This window comes from Musca domestica, unplaced genomic scaffold (assembly GCF_030504385.1).
Source record: "Musca domestica strain aabys unplaced genomic scaffold, Musca_domestica.polishedcontigs.V.1.1 57, whole genome shotgun sequence".
In the NCBI taxonomy this organism is placed as follows: domain Eukaryota; kingdom Metazoa; phylum Arthropoda; class Insecta; order Diptera; family Muscidae; genus Musca; species Musca domestica.
Window position 1 is genome coordinate 1508674 of NW_026712358.1, and position 15284 is coordinate 1523957.

The window sequence follows — 15284 nt, forward strand, 5'->3', positions numbered from 1 at the left end:
TATCCAAATCTGGATCGATCTCCATAAAATTTAGCAGATCTCCATAAAATTTATGTTGTATATGATAGCAGACACCAAATATCGTTATTGCGAAGTGCATTTTATGGGTGTGAGGGACTTAAATACAAAAACGAATAAAATATATTTTTGTGGAACCTATAGCTGTTTTTTATTTGAGAGTTCTCAAATATACTCGTCAAATATAATGGAAATCGATTGAGAGTCGGATATATTTCACCAATCCAAAAGATGAGGGTATTTTGGTACCTTAAACTTTTTTTTCAAACAATTTACAATACCATCACAAATGGATCAAGTTCAGGGCCCAGAGAACTGTTTTTACACCTATATATCATCAACATCCGCCAAAACTCCTAATAGATACTTTGCATCACTTTTGCGCTATTGGAATACCCCAGCCATTGTCTAACTGATATGGTTCTAAGCGTTCATGCTTATTACGAAATCTTCGGTTGGATTATTCTGCTGGTATTACGAAAAAGAGGATGTACGGATGTACGCGATAATGTGGAGATAGGATTGTGTACAAGATGACACTGTCGAAAGTGGTTGTGATTACGATGATGATGACGATGCTGGTGGCAATGTCATCCGTTGCAATTTTATTGCCACTGAAACGCTTTTTTACTAAAATTACTCAATTTTGTTGGAAAATTACACATAACGTCATTTTTGAAATTATCACTTTACACATTTGTACATGTGTATATGTGTGGGTGGGCAGGGGTCTTCCTGTGTAGAGATTGTGGTATGGATTTTCGCATCAGCCTGTAAGCCAGGAAAGTAAGGGTGGGGGGGGGGGGGGTTAAGAGGAAGGAAATTCTTAAATGCCTTTTACAAAAATTTCAATAAATGTTTATGAGCTACTCTTGACTCAATAACGAGTAAAACTGACAACACTTCATAATGATTTTGCAATAAGTCACTTCAAGTCACAATCATCTCTGTCGTTGTGTGATGGCCAAAAGTAATGGATGTTTTTATGCTGCTGCAAGGATTGTTAAGATTAGTTCATGTGAAAAAGTTCCAATATTATGGATATGACTATCTTTGGCAGAGGAGTAGAGTCAACAATTTAATGTATCGGAAGTTGAATTTTATTTAGATTGTCGGGTTATTGTCCGGTCTGGAATATAGCTCAACTACAAAATATCGCAGTGCTATTGAGAGTTTCCTTTCAGACTCTTTAAGCTGAAAAAGTAATCGTTGGATTTCTTTGGATGGGAAATAATTGCAGAAATTGGTACATAGTGAAGTACAAAATGTTTCTTTAATTGAAATCTCCAAAAATATTACTTATAACGCCGAAATAATAATTTTTTTATTTTCTGTTTTCCCCCAGAAAAATAAAATAGTCTACGTGAATCTTAGCTAGGGTTCGACTGAAGAAGTGTCCGATCATATTGACCATGGGAGAGAATATGAGCCCTAGGAGAATATGAGTTCTCTCGAAGAATACTTTTGCTGATATCAGTTCTAAGGGATGGCGACTGAAACAATGAAATATGGCCAAATGGTACCTGCGTTTTGTTTTTAAGGCAACCTTGCTTATAACCTGACAAAAAAAATACCTATTGTGTAATCGAAAATGGCATTATTCATTGCAGATATTACCACTTACGAAATCTACTGAAAATCGCACTTTTTAACGTTTTGCCTTATTTTTTCAACTACTTAGTTTTTGTAAGCATTCCATCTGTTCACTCAATAAAAGTTTTACTCAATTTATTACTTGTTCTTCACTATTTTAGAAGCAATTGCTTTGAATTCAACATTCTGTATTTAATGGTTTCGAGACGAACTAAATGATCTGAGATTTGCAGAGATAATTTTATTTTAGAAATTATGTAAATATTTCGGCAAATTATCGACAAGAAAAAAACTACCACAGTCTTACCGGTATAGAAAATAGAGTTAACTTCCAACAGACTTCCCACATGAAAGTAGTTTCTTCTACCTTTTGGTCATAAAATCAGATCATTATTAAATTTTTGGCATATTATTAATTAGACAGTTCGTGCGGGGCTGACCATGTGATACCCTACAACACTACAATATGTTGAAAGGCACCTTAGCTTTTTGAGCGGTGGCATTTTTAGAATATTTACGCACTCCGTCGTGTTGTAAGATATTCAAAACAACTACATACGAAAGTTGTGGTCCATTTTACAGCTAAATATAATCCAATGGTCATCCGAAATTCTAGGCTTCTTCCCTGTACTTAACTCTCTTCTCATTCAAAATTCCGTGTCGATTGGGTTATAATTGTGGCCTATAGAGCAACTGCAAAATCAGAAAAATGTTTCATTTCAACCTCTAAATATTCTGCGATCGTCTCCAAAAACAGTAAGGTTCTATTTTGACCCTAACCTCACCTCCATTTTCAATTTCGTGAGGATCGGCCCACAATTGCGGTCTGTAGTGTGATTAAAAATTAACATGGGCAGACGGACGGACGGACATACATAGCTAGATCGACTCAACTCGAGATAGGAATATCCATATATAGTTTCCTATTACGGAAACCATTATTTCGAGGTGTTACATAACTTTTGGCCCCATCAAACTTATAATATCCCCAACACATAGTGTTGTAGGGTGTCATGAGAACTGTAGGGTGATGACAAAGCCAAGATAAATGCACTTGCTGTTTTAGATCTCAAAGATAATAACAATGACTCAAGGTGACACAAATTGCTGTGTGGACATAACATTCTGCTACTCCCTCTCCACGAAGGTTTCGGATATAAAATAAAATAGTGACTTTTTTTATGATAAGAAAAAAAAAAAACCGAGAAAGTTGTTATGTTTATCGTATTCTCCACCCGAGTAAATTTTAGTTAGTTTTTACACTTCCTTTGCCTGCCTTTGCGAACTTTCTTAATGATGTCCATTTCAGATTTGCTGGTAAGGAAATCCTGTGTGTTTGTCATTGGGTTTCCGCATGAGTTTCAAACTCAAGTATGAAGACAACATGTTCCATTCGACATGTTGCCAACATATCTTTGTTCAAACTCTGTTCAAACCAAGGTAGGTTTGAACGACCGATAGGCATTGTTGTAACAAAGCCTAGCACGAGTGGTATGATTTGCAGATATCTGTCAAACTCATTTGCCGCGGGACATGCATATCGTTTTCTTAAATCAGAAATGGAAGGCTGTTGGCGAAATACTTCCCCAACATTGTCAAGTGTCAGTCAGCCAAATACACCGTTGTTGCTGTTGTTGTTTTACCTTTTAGGTTTTCCTCGGTTGTGTATTTGGCATTATCTTTAACAGTCATGTCGTGTTTATTTGGTGTGAAAGTATTTTTTGTGTCGTAAATGAGATTGACTTTTTGTTTCAGCATTGTTTGTAACTGTCATTTCTGACACTTTTACCTTTCGGCCGTAATGGCTCTATCTCTACGCATGGAATTCACAGCTTATGCTAGTTTATGTTTTTGCTATCTTTGGTTATTGTATTTTTGGTGGCTTTCCTTCTTTTTCGTCAGGCGTCACGTGCCAAACCAAGAATGTATAATTCAAGCAGTGATGAAGGAAACCCATAAGGACTCGTTCTCCTGACAGTCCAAAGTGATGTTCTCTACTAAAGAGGTTAACAGAATTTGAGAGGACGTCTATACTTTCCATTGCTAAATACAAAAAAAAAAAAAAATAATGAAAAAAAAGAAATCACAAAGAATTATTATCAGATATCTGCCACGACTCAATGAGAAATGACACAATTCTCGTCTGATGAAAAGGATTTTTCATCCTTCAACCATTCGACATGGAATACAATTTTAGACCTCGATTGGTTTTGGTTTTGCCACACAGTCTCTTGACCTTCGGCTATCATCAATGGTGTTTTTTTTGCAACATTTTAAAATCGATTTTATACATCCACATCCTTGTTCGGCATAGAATATTGTTTGCTTCGTCCTAATTTTGTGGTTGATAGACGCCTCCATTTTTTTTCATTATTATTTATTCCTAGCATTTTCGTGTTGCTGTTGCCGCGCCATGCTTGCGGTGGCTATGAAATTTGTATTATAATTGCCAAATGTTCTGGAAGACTAAGCAAATACAGAGGATTGAAAAACTCGGAATTATTTCCACAATAAAAATATAAGTCCTAGTTTACTTTTAGGATGACGGATTGGGTCAACAGAGTTAGTGCCTTAAATGTGGGCCCTGTTTTCTAGAAAGACTTTGGAAAAATGCAAATAATTGAAGAATGCATCGGGAGATTGTGATGTTGGTCCAAGTCAAGTGCATAGTTGTTTCGTTATTCAATACAATTTGATTGTGGGGAAAGGGTATGTGTCTGCCGCACTGGCTGGGAAGTAGAGTTGTGCCAATCTAGTTCGATCGAGCGAACTAGTTCTTAGTCTTGTTCCGTGGACTCTAGTCGTTTCTGTGCAAACTCTACGTATTAGTGATATGAAGTAGTTAAAATCGCTCATACGTTTAGCAACTGGTGTACCGAACTGTGAATATAGATTGACACAACTCTACGGTGTTCGAATATGTAGTAACATTGGCTATAGGTCGTGATTTGGTTTCAAGTCTCGGTAATGAAATAATCGTTTTTTAGATTTTGTCAAAAAACGCTCTAAAATACTCCGGGAGCAAAGAGCTCCGTTTTCGATATAACCGAATTTGAAAATGTTTACCAAGTGTTGTAAGTAAGAAACAAATATTAATTCATCACTCTCTATTCCTTGTGATTCTCAATTGCTATTTTATTCAACGTTACAAGTTAGTGTAGAAAAATTCACAGATACAATTCCTCTATTCTTCTTGAAACCTCAAAGGTTTACCTTTTCTAATTTAGGGAGTGTTTTTGTTTGTGTTCCCTCCAAAATATGATTATGAAAAGGCCTAATAGAGTGTGTTATCGCTGCGGACTTATATAATATTTAAAATATACTAAAAAGACAACCGAGTTCGGTTATCGTTGATTTCCTGGTCAATCAAAACTACAACTGTAGATGACAGGACATAAAAATGTGTGTCATAGACATTTTCATTATTTTTTGCATTTTAATTTATTTTTAAATTAATATAATATTTAGAATGCTTAAACGAAAAAAATAAATATTTTGAACAACCATTTTCAAATAATTGCATTAAATATGCCATGACATTCTGAAGAAATCATTCATTTCTGGGCAATGCATGCCACCTGAGCAGTGCAAGGTGAAAACGGCAGCCTTTCTTCAGTTCAATCTTACTAAATAGTTTTTCCCCCTCCCACTTCACAGCACAACACAATTTGCTCTTCGTTTCCATTGAAATCTCCATCAACATTTCTAAGAATTCTACAAATTTGATAAGTTCATCAATACAAGTGGATTCTGTTTTGAAAGCAAGCCAAATTAATTTACTAAATACTCAAGTGTTTCAATTAATTCCTAGCCACTGAAGACATACAATCGAGTGAAACTGTAGCAAATTTTTCGGTAGTTGATTTCTTACTCTGATTACTAAAGTGTGTCAGAGAAACTTTTTGTGTGACATTCTGCTTTTGGAGTAGGTCGTTTTCGTTTGGGCGGATGTCAAAAGCAAACCGAGTGAATAGACAGACAATAAGACAATGCTATGCAGAGCACAATGGCGGGGCATTTGAAGTGGACAATGGAGAAACCGTCCACTAGAGTAAGTTTCACAAAAAATGGAAAGTTCGATTTAAATGCTTTTACCGCTGACAGGGGTATAGGACGAAATGAAAAAAAGAATTAAATTGCAATGTCTCTACTTTGAACAACTTACAAATCCAAAAAGCCAGTTGGGGAAATATGAAACATTCTTAAATGATTTTTAAATTTTCGTGCTGGTCTTTGGAATATGTTTCACATTTTTCTTTTTATGGCATACGCTAAATTGTCGAATGAGTCAAATATAAACAAAAGGTGACAAAAGAGACCCAGCGTTACTTTGATTGTACCTCTAAGTGGATTTATATTTATGTCCATATATTCTTATTACCAAAGTATGAGCCTAGTTTATACTGCTCTCAATTTAAACGAGTGTGTGTAAAATTCCGCCTAGAAAATATGGTCATAATAATTTTAGATAGGTCAATAGCTCATAACATAAACACACCTGTCTAATGATATTAGTATCTGCTTTAAGTCAGTTATAGCTCCAAAATATTGAATGTGTTTGTTCGATGTGGCATTAAATGTCATCCAATACACACATAATATTATTAAGTCAGTTCTCTGTATAACCTGAGGGGTGTGTAGTGCCATATTGTCGACCACGCCTGAGTTTGTTTTTTTCTTATTGGAATAACAAGTTACATGGAATAAGTCGGTATTGTCCACATTTGCATACCATCAGCCCATGTCCGGTTATTTAAATATATTTTGACTTGCGTTATGATCATTCAAACTGTTGACCATTCATGGAGGAGGCACCGGAACCAATATTTTTCATTTCTTATCTGGCAGAAGTCGGATAAAAATATTAAAACGTATCAGATTTGGATTTTTATCGACTTTCCTTCATTTGACAATTTTTCGAAAAGACCGTGTTTTATTAGAGTTATAATTTTTTAAAATTTTGACCCATTGTGGGAGGTACCAGAAGGTGTTGTCCGATATTGTCCATCTTTACAACATATCTTGTGTTGATAGAAGTATTGGAATAGGCCGAGTTTGAACGTAATCTGATGCTCATTTCTCGTTTTATGTTCTAAATGGTTATGCAAAACTTTTACCCGTTGTGGGAGAGGTACTAGAGGGAGTGGCCGATATGTACCATCTTCACCCCAGATCTTTTGTTAACAAAAATATTGGGATATGCGAAATTTGAAGACAATCGTCTTCTTATTTCAGTTTTTATAAGAGTTATAATTATTCGAAATGTTGACCATTTGTGGGGAGATATTTGATGGGCCGATTTTTACCGTTTTAGCACCTAACCTAGCACTGGCAAAAATATTGGGATCTGCAAACTTTGCACAAAATCGAATGATCCTCTCTCTTTGTATGAGGCAATTTATTTTCTGTTGAAATTCTATAATTTGTGGGGGAGGTACCAGAAGAAGCGGACCGATTTTGCCCATCTCCGAACTCGATCTAAGTTTGAACATAATATTACGATGTACTAAATTTGCACCAAATCGGACAATGTCTTCGAGAGTTATGGTGCGTACCAGCCTAACAGACAGACGGACGCACATCTCAATTTTCAAAGAAACCTAGGGGCTACAACCGATATTTGGATTAGACACATTTTGGCCCTCTGTATCCATATGGCTGAGGGTATAAAAATAGTTTTTTCCTTCATTTGTTAGGATAGCGTGGTTATTCTTTTGTTGCAATAAATACAAATAATCTAGTCTGTATAAAGTGTTTCCGATACCCGTCAGTCCCTTTGGTCTTGTCTGGGGATATTTCTCCACAAATTGTTTGAAAAAACTGCTATGACAACAACTTTTTTATACCCAATTGATGATTACAAGACGAACCAAAGAAACGATGAAACTCAAATATTGTTGGCATTTTTTCTAATTGTAACAACCACACCAATAAACACTTCTACCTTCCTCCGCTGTTATTAGTTTGTTTGGTGAACGAAATCTGACATACATATCAATATTAAAACGACAATAATGAGATTAAGCCCGAAAACATGAAATTAGAGTTTTCAAATTCATTTTTATTTTCACATATTTCCGCACAAAGGCACTAAGTTTAATTTTTACAGATGTACGTTTTATACATCATATTTAAGACCTCATGTAGATATTAATACGGAACACATTTTTCATGAAAATAACAGAACTATTACATCCAATCAAAAAATCATAAAATCAAATATGTCTATTAAATCGGTAAAAAGAGCGCCTTAGTTGTGTAAAATACGTCTGTATTTGGTTGTAACCTTTGATAATAATGTGTATTCGATATATTTACAATTTCGAGTTAAATATTTATTTTTTATATGGAACTATTCAACGAATATTGCACATCGATTTATAGATTACAGGAATTACATTATTTGTAGCAAATATTATACAAATTCGTACATACACAGTGTGAGGGGATATAGAATATGTAACAAGCCATTATCTAGACAGCCATGGCAAGTGAGAGGGAAAGAGAGCGAGAATATCATTGACTGACAGTTTATTTGTTACCACTTACGTTGAGATTTATCGAGTATGAGAACTGTGCGAGGGTATGGTGAGTGGAGGCGGAGGTGGCGGTATATAAATGTGAAAGGGTGTAGAGGGTCATTGGGGTTCAATTTGTCTTTCGCTTGGCCGACCGAGGTTTCTACTATGGGCTGCTAGAATGCCTCAGTCACCGTTGAGCTGTGACAGTAGAAAACAATAATGGCTGAAAATAAGGACAACTAAAACAAAACAAAAGTGGAAATTTTGAATGCTACTAAACGGAAAAATCGATTGATTGTCGTTTTCATGGCTAACTGACTATCTGCCTACCTCCCCATAAGCGTAAAATAAATCTGGTCACTCACAAGGAAAATTCAATGTTATTCACCAGAACTATGTGGATACTTTCCAACTGAGCTGCCAAAATATTTATTGAACCATTTGTCTGGTGGACAGTCGCACGAAGGTAACTGACCGACAAATAATCTTGAATTATAAATGAAACAACGAAACAGACCTCTAATGGATTGGTAGGCAAAATACCATTCCCCTTGCGCGTTAATAAATTGAAATGTGCTAGGGCTTAGTTTTTGTTTTTGGAGAAGTCGCTGCGATGGCATATTTGGGGCATTTTCATTAATTATATATTGAATTATTTAATGAGAATGAGAAAACCTGCAGGTCTACCTTGATTCCAATTTTTTTGTATAAAAACTGAGTAGAAATTGTTGTTGTAAAACTCATAATAATAATATAATAAATGTATTTTTTTAATTTATTAATTATATTTTCAGGTGACAACATGAACAAAGGAATATACAACTAGCAACTTCTTTAAAGAAAGGTAAGATATGGGTTAAGCATTTAATTTTTTATGGGTGATTCACATTATTTCGTATTATAGGATATAGAAATGCGTCAATCATATACCATGTTTAAACCACATATATATACATTTTCCACTGATTTTTAAACACATTGTCAAATTGACGTCGTGAAAATCGAATTTTAAATTGACTTGACAAATATTTAGACAAATAAAAGACATTTCCTTGAATTTATAAAAATTACTAAAAACCTAATTTTATTTTTGTAATGTTCAGCATTTTTTGAAAACTTTCCTTAGATCATACCATAATTTTCATTATATTGTAAGATTTGGAGAACCTTAATCTGCTTTTAGATTTGAGCATAAAACAATTTTAAACACATTTTGCGTTAATTGAACTAATGACATTAAGGAACTACTTTCGTAAGAAAAAAATTAGTATTTGCTTAAATATTCCAAAATAATCCAAATTCTCATTTCTAGTGTGATAAGCAAATTAAATTTTATTGTTCAAAATACAACATTGAATTATAAATTACAAAACATTTCAATTCGTAATAAATGTATTTTTTCCAGCAACTGTCACAGCTTATTGAGATTATGTTGTCAACTTCCAGTTTTCAATTAATAAATAATTACTTTTCGCTGATTGATTTAAGTTTGTCATTAACCCGTCCTTAATTGACAAATTATAAGCGCATAATTTTAAAGCTATTTAACAGAGCGTGTCGTAACATAGGAACAGTAGTTCTGACAAAGGAGATACGATGTACATTTATTAAAAAAATGTTTAATCCCAGAAAAATGCTGCTAGATAAAAAAAACTGATTTTTAAATTACAGTGGAACAATAATTTCTTGTATAATTAGCGTAATAAATGTTATATACCTGTACAGGATCTAACATGAGTGAAGATGAAATACGACTTCATCAGCCCACATTTTTGATACATAAAATGGTCACTGAACTCGTCTCTCAATAAGTCCATTTTTGAGCTGTGCGCAATATAGTTTCGTCTTCTTGAAACCACATGTCATGCAAGCCATGGGCAAAAAAAGTTGGATATCATCTTTCGGTAGCGCTCGCCATTCACGCTTACAGCCCATAAAGCACATAAAACTGTGATTCTTTCTGGATGTATTCGTAGCTTTTGCAATGCTTCTGCATGATCGTCACTCGAAAATCGACGATTCTGCATATTTATTTATTTATTTCGTTAAACACAATTTTGGATTCTAAAATAAACAAAAAAATTTTTGATAAAAAATGCTATGATTTGCTAGCGTTTTTCGTTTGTAAGACCATTAATGGTAAAATTACAGGGTGAGATGGAAAAACTGCAACCAACTTCAGACTGCTGTCATTTCTAAGCCACTTGTCCGACAGCTGTTAAAATTATTCCAGTGACAGCTCATTATATTGTTTGCAAGCGTTCAAAAAAAAAAAAAAAGTTATTCGTGATGGAATTCAAGCGTGATAGTGTGATTTCTTCATATTTGGCTGGAAAACCACAAGTGGCTACCGTTAGAGCTGTCCAGCATTTAAATGTGAATAAATCTATTGTATCTCGTACCATCGCTCGTTACCGTGATACTGGTAGCGTAGCCTGACGTCAAGGAAGTGGACGAAAGAAAACAGCAACATCAGCAGAAATGGTTCGAAAAGTAAAGAAGCGACTTGATCGAAACCCGCGTCACAGTGGCCGAAAAATGACTCGCGAGCTGAAAATCTTGCAATATTCCATTCGGCAAATATTGAAAAATGAGCTTGGGATAAAGCCATTGAAATTCCAAAAAGCGCAAGAACTAGCACCGAAACAGAAAGAAAATAGACTCAAAGAGCTAAAGAGTTGCTACGCTTAGCCGAAAGTGGTGCACTGCCGAATTTGGTTTTCTTTGATGAGAAAACATTCGTTGTCAAATAGTTTGTAAACAAACAAAATGTAAATGTGCACCTTTGGTTGGCCACCAGAACTCAAGCGCTGGCCATGGTGATGGTATGGGCCGCCGTAAGAGCCGGTTATTCGTATTAATCGACCGTGACATCGCCGGGAACGGGCCACAATGCGCAGAGCAACATTCGGGCAGCGTGTGACAAAGGTGACCAATTCGAACGAATCTAAACTTATTCTAAAATTTGACGCTAATTCCGACATTTTTTGCTTTAAAAAATACAAAAATTCATGGCGTTTGACTTTGTTGCAGTTTTTTTGTATCTCACCCTGTAGTTTCAATTAAATAAATATTATTTCAAATTAAAAATTTATGTTCTATCCTTGGTAAACCAACCAATTTTCACCACTAATAATTAATAATGTTAAAATAAAACCACTGATATTAAGTCGTCCTTTTTCCAATAACAATAACAACAAATGTAATGAACAAATAGACTTTGTTTTCCGATAATATTCATTTATCATTCCAACACTATTATGTTATAATTTATTATTATTATTGCTTATTATTTACCAATTTACACTGATTAAATGTTGTAATAGTGTGTGTGTGTGTGTGCGAAATAGGAAGTAAAACTAATTACTTTTATATTTATATAAATTAACACTAATACAAAAAAATACTACATGTCAGTATAAATTTAATGAAAATCGGCTATGTGTGTGTGGGTGTAAATCATACACCACTGTGTTAACACTGTCTTCAAATGAAAATCCAAGAAAAAAGAACCACTTTCCACTCACGCATAAAAATATTAAAACCTACTGTTTTATAATAAATTCAATATAACACAATGGTGCGTATGAGTGTTAAAATAATCAATAATTATCGCTCATCATACGCAACCATGTACAAGCAGATGTGTATGGCGCAATGTAATGGAAAACGAAAACATTTATTTAATTAATTTTGTATATAAGTCGTCTTGTTTATTGAATATCAGTATAAAATGCCATCCACTTATCAATTTTATGACTACCAGCCAACACATTACAAATACAATGAACCAACACACACCCACGCATCCACTTACTCACGCTCCCCAAAGTTATCCTAGAAGTTAATTTTATTCAATATCTTTGCTTGATTATAATCATTATCGTTTTCTGCTCCCATTTCTCATCAGCAATTTTTGTTTTCGTCGGTTATTCTGTCAACTAGTCAGTTAGTCTGGTGTGTTGTCAACATCAAATAATTCGGTATTCAAATGTCGTGAAGAGTTTGACGTTGTGTGCTCTCATCCGACACACAGGGCGCTTACATATTTTCTTGAGACAAAATCTAAACTGAAATACTTTTAAGACCGCATAAATGACATTCTTTCGTATATCCGCTTAAAGATTCAAGAAAAGACATGACACTGAAATTGAAAGTTATTTGGTGTGTTGAATAATGGTAATGGTGGCGATAAAGTGTTGGGAAGATGTTTGTCATATTCTTGCCTGACGACAAAACTTTAATAATTTGTGAAAAATGTTTGGAAATTGTAATAAAATTGCTAATGAATAATAAATAGGAAAAGAAATAGTTGTTAGAAATATGGTTGTTTAAAGACATGAGAATATAAATGGTACTAAATAGGCATGTGGATGTAATCTATGTTATTTGTGAGGACTAGACTGATTGTATCCTAGGAAAATCTGTCATTACCAAATAATGGGTTGCCTAATCAATTTTTGAAATAAGACACATGTTCTTTAGCTATTATTCTTACAAGGGCATAAGTAGTTTTTTTTTTGTTATTAAATCTTTTGCTACGTTGGGACTTCAACCCCTAAACTTATGATTTGTATTTAATTACACTGTCACTACGCCATGGTTATGAACATTTTGTGTTGTTTTAAGTTTTAAATCTGAATTAAAAAATTATCGTATTCTATTTTATTTTTTTTTTTTGCCGATGCCGAGTATCGCATTCACAACCTTCCATTTTACAGCCAGACGCACACAGTCTCTGCCGACAAAATGCATTGCTCGGTTATGTGAAAAGTTAGTTTTTAAGCTTTCTATTTTTAAGAAAAACCGTTGTCTTCCACATACTGGCAATGCCGAAGGTAAATTGTTTACAGTACCTTTTGAGAGCTGTATAAGCCAAATAATTCATTCGCTCATACAGTTCCCAAGTATCTGCTTGTGTAACATCCTTATTCAAAAATAGATGAACGAAAATGTTTGATTTGAGACTCCATATGTATTTGAACAAAATCTATTTCAACGCATTTAGAATTGATGGAGGCATACCTCTCCGTTTGTCGGTCGGACCACGCGACCAGTATAGGATGAGATAAAAAAACTGCAACAAAGTCAAAAGCCATAATTTTTACATTTTTGTTTTAAATTTTATTGAATGAAAGCAAAAAATGTCGGAAATAGTCTTACATTTGGAATAAGTTAAAATTTTTTCGAATTTGTCACCTTTGGCACGAATTATGGCCTTTAAACGTCCAATAAAACCATCACACGAATGTTGCTCTGCTCATTCCCGGCCAAGCGCTTGCTTGAGGTGATCGACACTTTGGTATTTTTTAGTGCCAACCTTGCTTTCCAAAATACTCCACACACAATAGTCCAACGGATTGGTATCCGGAGATTTTGGTGGCCATTGTGCCCTGAAATGAAGCGAGGAACCTTATTTTGTAACCATTTGTGGGTGGCGCGTGCTGAGTGCGGTGGTGCTGAGTCCTGTTGGAATGTTCAAGGTCTGCGGCCAAAATGTTTGCGTGCCCAAGGCTTTAATACACCCTCCAGAATATTTTCGCGATAATTTTCGGCATTTATTCTGATGCCACGGTCGATTAATACGAGTGGAGAGCGACCATCGGCTGTTATGGCGGACCACACCATCACCATGGCCGGCGCTTGACTGGTGGTGGTGGCCTACCGGCAAATAAACACGATAATTTTGTTTGTTTACAAACTGCTGGACAACGAATGTTTTCTCATCGGAGAAAACCGAATTCGGCAGTTCAACACTTTCGGCCAAGCGAAGCAACTCTTTAGCTCTTTTGAGTCTATATTCTGTTGTTTCGGTTGCGGTGTAAGTTCTTGCACTTTTTGGAATCTCAATGGCTTTACGCGGAGCTCATTTTTCAATATTTGCCGAATGGAATATTGCGATATGTTCAGCTCACGAGCCATTTTTCGGCCACTGCGACGCGGGTTTCGATCAAGTCGCTTCTTTACTTTTCGAACCATTTCTGCTTATGTTGCTGTTTTCTTCCGTTGACTTCCTTGACGTCGGGCTACGCTACCAGCATCACGGTAACGAGCGATGGTACGATACACAAAAGATTTATACACATTTCAATGGAGTGCTCTAACGATAGCCTCTTGTGGTTTTCCAGCCAAATATAAAAAAATCACACTGTCACGCTAGTTACCTACAGCCACCAATAAACAACATTATTATTAAGTTCATTATTTTCAACCACAACCTCATTTATTAATAACATCATTATTATTAACACCATTATTATTAACATCATTATTATTAACATCATTATTATTAATATCATTATTATTAACATCATTATTAATTACAACATTGTCATAAGCACCAAAGAGCTAACACCAATATTGTTGACATTATTTCGTCAGCAATAATTCTCCACTTCAACATCACAATAACAACACTAGTAATAAAACTACGACGGAAATAACCCAAAAAGAAATGTTTACTTTTACTGTACCCAATACAAATTTTTAGCTTAAGTATTTTTCTTGATAGCTCTAGATTTTATGTTTCTTTGTTCTTTGTTAACTCTAAGAAAATCAATAATTGTAAAATCACTTAAATATAAGAATTTTTTGAATAAAGCATTAGTTGTATTTGGCATCTAAAACAGAATAATTCTTGTTTTCTGATTTCTCGGCGGTACGGAAGTTAACTGGCGCAGTCGTACGGCCATTGTTGGTGCGGTCTTTCTCAAGTGAAAAAAAAATATAATTAAATAAATGTATCCTTAAAACAGAAAAAAAAACCAAAAAAAAAACAGTGACAAGTTAATTGTGGAAAAAACAGTGAACTATCCTTTAAAGGACATAAAAATTTTTTTTTAAGAAAAATTTGGTGAAGAAAAAAATATATTAAATTAATTAGGCTTGACGGTATATCAAGTAATCCTTAAGGAGAAAAATCGTGCGCCAACAATCGGAAAAAAAAAGAACCTACGTCCGTACAACCGAGAAAATCAAGTGCCAATACAATATAGTATTTTGTTGAATGAATATCAACAATTTACTATAAGAAGAGAAGGAATATCTCTTAAATAAAAATATATATTTAAAATCAAAAATAATATTTTGTTGACGGAATATCAACAAATATAACCATCCAGAGAGAATTAATATCTTTTTGGAATATCAACA